Genomic DNA, 7,007 nt, shown 5'->3' with positions numbered 1-7,007 from the left:
CTTATTTTGAGATTTGGCTGCTTATTTTTCAGTGGTGGAAACAAACTTAAAACGGATATTGTAAATTTGGTTGGCTAATATCAAAGACCAAAACTGTGAAAATCCAAAATAAATAAATAAATGAAATTAGGAAAAAACGAACAGCAAAGGAAAATAGTGTAATTTAATTAATTAATGAGAAAAATGTAATTAAAAATAGGATATGACAAATGATAATCTGTGCATTTAATGGTATTTATTGAGACACTATCGCTCTCTATATCTATGTCTTTATTTGTCTGTGGTACACTGAGAGTTTTGGTCTTTCACTGCTTATCGGCTTCAAACACAAATCTATTCATATTATACGTATACAAATCAGCGAAAGAGAGACATTTTTCATGTCAGGGAAAATTTGGACACTTTCTTACTTACTAAAAGGATAAACATAAACATATATACGAATGTACATATACACATATATGGATAAACATATATGTCAATTGTTGGCAGCTTACGGTATTCTTATGCCAATAGACTAAGAAAGGCAAAATAAAAGCATACCTTTAAAAGCAAAAAATACCTTTTTGAAAACAAAACAAGTCTAAGTAAAACATCAACTTTTAATTACACATAATTATACATAATGAACTTTATTTTTGGATTTAATGATGGTCCACACATTACGTGTTTGAGCTGAAAATGCAAAGCCTTAACATACAGTTTGCGGATTCCTCGAGCCACATATGTTTCAATCTTTTTTTTTTTTACTATTTATAGTCACATTTCACTGTCTGACAGGATGAAAAAAAATCCCATCTCATGCAACAAAATGAAAACCTGCACATGTGGAAACATCTATATCATTGCACATCTGGAAAATGCCAGCAGCAATACAGAAGAGTAAAATTGCTGCAAATTTCCAAAATGTTTATGCAAAACAGTTCGTTCTCCATAAATTGTATCCAAACCTCAGACAAGTTGACCACTGAGGACTGATATTAATATGTGGTCCAGCAGAGCAGATGCAGTTAAGAGTTTCTGGAGGTTTTTTTGGAGTCGTCTTGATGAGGATTTTCTTCATTCTTCAAGTTTTCTTCAAGTCTAATCTGTCTGGTCGTTTGTGTGGAAGTTTCTGTTGCCCACAACTGATCCTCATAAGTCTGTTAAGATGCTGCTTCTTAAACACTTAAATATGTTTTCCTCTTATATGTAGCAAGTTCATGCAGCTGCTCTAATTTGAGACATGGAGACTGGCATGCCGTGTCTTACAGACGTAACTACATATATCAGTTTCCTTTCCTCGTCGGCCCCTGGGCATGTTATCACTCCCAGAAAAGAAGCAGAGAAATTAAATGGCAACTGAGCGCTGTTCCCAGACCAGCACCTCTAAATGAAGACCTCCAATCTAGCAGGACTGAAGTCTGATCTGGGCGACTAACATATTGCAACCATGTGCTGTGCTGCCAATGTATTCAAACCCGGAGGTGGCTGGGAAATCAAAGACACAGTCAGGTGGTTTTCTTCATATACAGCCAGACGATGCATTCATGAGAATGGACTCAAGCACACACATACAATTTGTATAAAATCAGCCCGCCATCTGGTTAAATGGCCTAGTAGTAAGCAAAGGCAGTTAAGGCAGGTGTGGGTCTCTGGAGTGCTGCCAATCAAGCAGCGGGAACTGACCAAGTGTGTGTTTATGTGTGTGGAGCTGTGGTTACCGTAGCAGGCTGATCAAGTGTCACACACAGACACAGCTTCCTCCCTGTCATTGTCTGGCAGAGAATAGATGCTTGTTCCCAGGGTTCACTGTGGTAAAACTGTTGGGCCACTCGCCAGCGAAGTGCATTTGAGCACAAACTCAGCCAAGCTTTTGGTCTCTCAAGAATAAAAGGTTGTTTTTTAAAAAAAAAAAAGTATCATCAGTTGAAGCTGAGTAGCTGATCTTTTTTCTTTTTGTCCTTTTCATGCTCATTTCAGTGAAGTCAAAATTTGATGTTTTCTGCGGTCAGGCAAGTGGAACACATGCAGAGGTGGACAACTGAGCAGTTAGGAAAAAGGAGCATCAATATTGCCACACTTACTCTTTTTGACTACCGAGCTTTTACCTCCTCCTCTTTTCTCTCCAATCTCAAAAGAACAGGCAATATGAGACTGTAATTGCTTTATAATTGCCATAGTTCTGCTATGGGCATAAATTTCTAAAGGCTGGATGCAAGACATGGTTTAGAGTTTCATCTAGAGGTCTCAGAGGTATCCCAGCATGGCTTTCATTCAGGAAGACATTGTTCATGCAGCAGGAAGCAGTAAATAAACCTTGGCTCTGAAGCGTTAATGATTTTCATATCTGAAAAAAAAATGAGGGCCACAGCTTGTGAATTATTTCCACAACCAATTTCCAAAATAGCTGTTCTTAAATTTCAAACGTAATAAATATGTTGGGTTTTTTGTATTATCCATATCATGCATTCACTCAAATTTTGGCAATTTTGTAATTTTTGTATGTTGCATAACTAGTTTCTTTCATTTATTCCTTCTCTGTAAGAAGTTTGCAACAAACACTATGACCCTAAACACATTCTTTCTGTTGTTTCACTCTAGTGCATCGTCCATATATGAGCATTGCATAAGAATAAAAAGAGAGTAACATTGCATCTTATGATAAAAAAGAAAAGTGTAGTGAATGACTTCATTGCAATTTTCTCACCATGCAAAGGCATTGTGTTGAATATGGTCCCCCGGGGCTGCATGTTCGACACCCCGGTTGTGCAGTTTTAAAATCAGGGGCCAGAATTACTCACAGTGCAACTTAACCACCTACCAGATGGGTGCAAGTTTTTGTCTGTATGAAGCATATGGGGCTCATTATTTTTTAATTCTTTTAAACCTAAAGTCTGCACATCCAAACAATGCTGATTCATGTGCCTTCAGATGGAGGCACAAAAGAATTTACATAACTATTTTTTAACAAATATTCCATATATTAAATGACCTGTGAAAAATGTTGAGCTCACCTTTAAACAGCGTGTAGAAACATGCAGCTGCAAGTATGGGAACTAGTTTTCTAATCACAGATCTTATCTTAGCCTTTAAACCTTGAGCAGTTGTCCCAGGACTTAAACCTTCATATTAAATATTAATGATTAATGATTAATGATTTACTTACTATGTAATATTATTATCTTTTTCCTGTATAAGCCAATGTAGGTGTACTTAAACTATGTTTTTTAAGCATGTGTGTGTTGCTTATGGTTTGGGATGAGGTGTAGAGTTGCTGGAAAAAATTGCTCTTACTTTTTTGGTGTTCAACAATATGTCTGTTTGCAGTATTTGCAGTACTGGTTCACCTGTCATAACAGAAAGCATTGGTTTTATTTATTATGGCCATTATAAAGATGCTCAGTGCTTCTCACACAGTACTACTGAATAATGACACTTCTTTACACCTGCAACACACACATGCGACATAAACTGTAAGGTGTGTCTGCACCTGGGTGTGCTCAACAATTCAGTGAAAACAATATGCCATATATGCTTGGTGATTTTTTTTTCTGTACAGTAGTTTGACAGTTAAGTTTTCCTGCTTTGCAAACTATGTGCTTGAAGTTACTTTCATCCTAGAATCCCACAGAAATACTTCACTGCTAGTAAAATGTATATTTTCTACATTCTAACACTCATTTACATGATCACATAAGTTCATTTTAAAACGAAGGCTGTGTGCATTCACTAAGCAAGCACTACTATTTTGCTCTTTGTCTTTTTTCTTCACTTGTATTGTTGTTTACTTGGTGCTAACTCTTTATTGCATTTCTTATTCTCCATAGGTGCTGCTGCTTGCTTTGTTTGCTGTTCTGTTGCAGTCTAAACAAAATTTGCTCACGCCACCGGTTTATCTCTCGTTTTAAAATTTTAAAACGAGAATTAAAAAATGTCTTCACAAAATTGAAGCTACTAAATCAAATCAGCATTTTCTCTATTTATGAAAAACAACGTAAAATCCAAAAACTCCTCAATTTATAAGTCGTGTTTATTTATCTGGAAATGTGTGATCAGAAATGATAGAAACTGAAGAAGCTATATATAAAGAATTTGCTAAGTCAATTCAACATTGATTGTTGACTAAAATAAATGAGATATATAAAAAAAGTGCAACATAACAGTCAAATTATAGGAGATCCATCACAAAGACTAAACGAACCTAGTCAGAGACAAAAAGCTAAGTCAGTGCCACAAATGAATAAAAAAACATAAAACAGGAGCATAATGCTGACTGAAAGAGTATATGAGGACAAACAAAAGAAAATCTGTGGCAGGTAACACGGTGTCTTGAAAGAGAAGATTGACAGATGAATAGGATAAACAGACCAGCTTCTCCCACTAATAGGAGAAACACACTTTTTACCTCCTTGTTTTTACCTCTTTTCCATTTTACTTTGCAGCCCCCTCCTCCCGCCAAGAGCCACTTTGCTTTGATTCAGCTCTGTATCTGTATTTTAAATGACTCAATTACACGGGATCCCGCAGTGAAAATTACGGATGTTTTCCACTATTTCTCTCCACTGGGACACCATGACCCCTCCTCAACTCCAATAACCCTCCCCCCCATCCTCACCCCTTCTCGTCTTTTCTCCATCCCTCTCTCCTGGCCTCTCTCTTCACCTGTCCTATTTTCCTCCTCTCCCACAGTCGCCCATTTTTCTTGATAAACATCCGTTTTGCTGTGTCTAACGGATACTGAGAGGAAATAATAGCTAAATGGTCTTGTTTGTGAGCTCTCTGCACACTGAGCTGACAAAGAGTGTTTTGCAGGTAATTCTTCTGCTGTCACCACAAAACAAGCCGCTGAAAAGAGTTTCATAAGGATGACACGAGGCGCCGTTCAAAGCCAAACACCAGGCATGACAGAAATAAAAGCATATCAGCAGGCAGAGCTGCAGAAATGGACTGAATGTTTTTTTTATTCACCCAAAGCAAAGCAGGGTTGCAATTCTTTTCGGCACTTTAAACCCACAGCTTATGGGGCCCCGAGGCATTTTAAAAGCGGAACCGACCGTTGATGTCCTCGGCTGGTGTTGAATCTACTTTCGAGATAAAACCCTCACCTACTGCTGTGTTGCTCATACTCACTGAGGTGCAAAGTATCACGTAATGCTCAGCCAAGGCATACAGCTGGATCAGCTTTGAGGTGGCAGCACATCCCTGAATACTGCACAGCAAAACAAGTGTTCCTCATTTCATGCATACAAAGGCGCATAGATCTTCCAGGGCTGTCCAAAAAAGGAAAAAAACCAACTTAGCATGCATAATTTATCACCATCTCACAACTTTTCAAACCTATTTTTCACAACTGGTTGCATGCCTTTCTTTATGGTTTGCAAAACATGTCACATGAGTCTCTTGTACAGCATAGCAGCCCTGTTAGTAGTCTCACATCAAAGCTAAAACACTATGTGTACACTTTGTGGCCACTTTATAAGGTATACCTGTTCAAAGTCTCATTAACGCATAGCATCCAATCAGCTGGTCACGTGGAGGCAACTCAATGCATTTAGCCATGTATACATGGTCAACACAGCCTGGTGAAGTTCAACCCGAGCATCAGAATCGACGAGGAAGGTGAGAAAGGCTCCCTATTAAATTCAGATTAAATTCAAAATTCTTATCCTTACACACAAAATCTAGAATTATCAGGTCCCATCATATTTTAAAGACCTCATAGTACCATTTTATTCTACTAGAGCAATTCAGTCTCAGACCGCTGGCTTACTTGTGCTTCTCAGAGTTTTCAAAATGACCTTTAAGATTAGGCTCAAAATGTGTTTTTTTTTGATAAAGTTTATACTTAGGGTACAAGACCTGTGTGATGAGTATTGCAAACCCACTTTCTACAGTTTTCTTCCTGTAGAAAGGGTGTTTTTTCCTTCCTACTGTCACCAGTTGCTTGTTCATAATGGGTTGTTTGGTTGTTGGGATCTCTTTCTAATATTGTAGTATCTTTGCCTCACAGGCAGTCAGTTATGAAGAACAGGAAACTGTTTGCCTCAGTTTGGGCAATAGAATATTGCAAAAATGTTGCCAGAGTCTCAATTTCTGCTGCAACATTCGCACAGTAGGACCAGAATTTGGTGTAAACAACATGAAAGGATGGATCCATCCAGCAAAATTTGTTCATCATCAACCTAAACTTTGTTAGTGACCTGATAACTATCTTTACAAATCAACAATATTCTCTTTGAACTAGTTGTTTTTCCAATAGAAAATTGCACTCCTCCACTAAATCAGTCATACTGTACAAAATTTAATTTGCATAAATGAAATGCAATTTGTAACTGTGTTGTGTAATGTAGTGCATTATTTACATGTAGATGATAGCTTCAGGATTTATGATCCATTTTCAAGATTTAGCACAATGTTGTAAAATTACAATAATTTTCTGTCAAATTAGGTTTCAAATGTAAATGTGTCAGCTTTAAAATCTACATGTAAACATGGAGAATACAAGGCACACAAAATGTTTAAGCTAGGTGAGTTGGAAGACATTTATATGGGATGAGAAAGATGTGGTCACTCAGTGCATTTAGTATCAAAGCAATAACAAGAAAGCTAGAGTGAAGTTACCATGTTTAATAGTCAAGACGCTGTGCAAAAATGACTTAAAATGACTACTGAAGCAGAAAATACTGCAGCAGCTTGAACTATAATTTCAGAGCATATTTGCAAAGTTCAGTAATGAAAGCCAGTTAAACACCCAGCCCAAATAGCCTGCATACCCTGCGGTGTAATTCAGGCACCATCAGAAAACATTGCATTACCATCCATCATAACACACGCCATAACAACCGAATAACCAGCGCCATTAAACATTTACATCATCCAGGGGATTTACTGAGAATGAGGCTACCAGCATGCACCTTGAACCCCTCATCCAGTCACCTCCTCACAGAGTAACAGATCGAAGAACATAAAGAGCGTGTGCCAGCAAACAAACCTCGCCAGCAGACCCCCAGGGAGAGGAGGGGAAG

This window comes from Pundamilia nyererei, unplaced genomic scaffold (assembly GCF_000239375.1).
Source record: "Pundamilia nyererei isolate P.nyererei 1_Seehausen unplaced genomic scaffold, PunNye1.0 scaffold00002, whole genome shotgun sequence".
In the NCBI taxonomy this organism is placed as follows: Eukaryota; Metazoa; Chordata; class Actinopteri; order Cichliformes; family Cichlidae; genus Pundamilia; species Pundamilia nyererei.
This window is presented reverse-complemented; position numbering follows the sequence as displayed.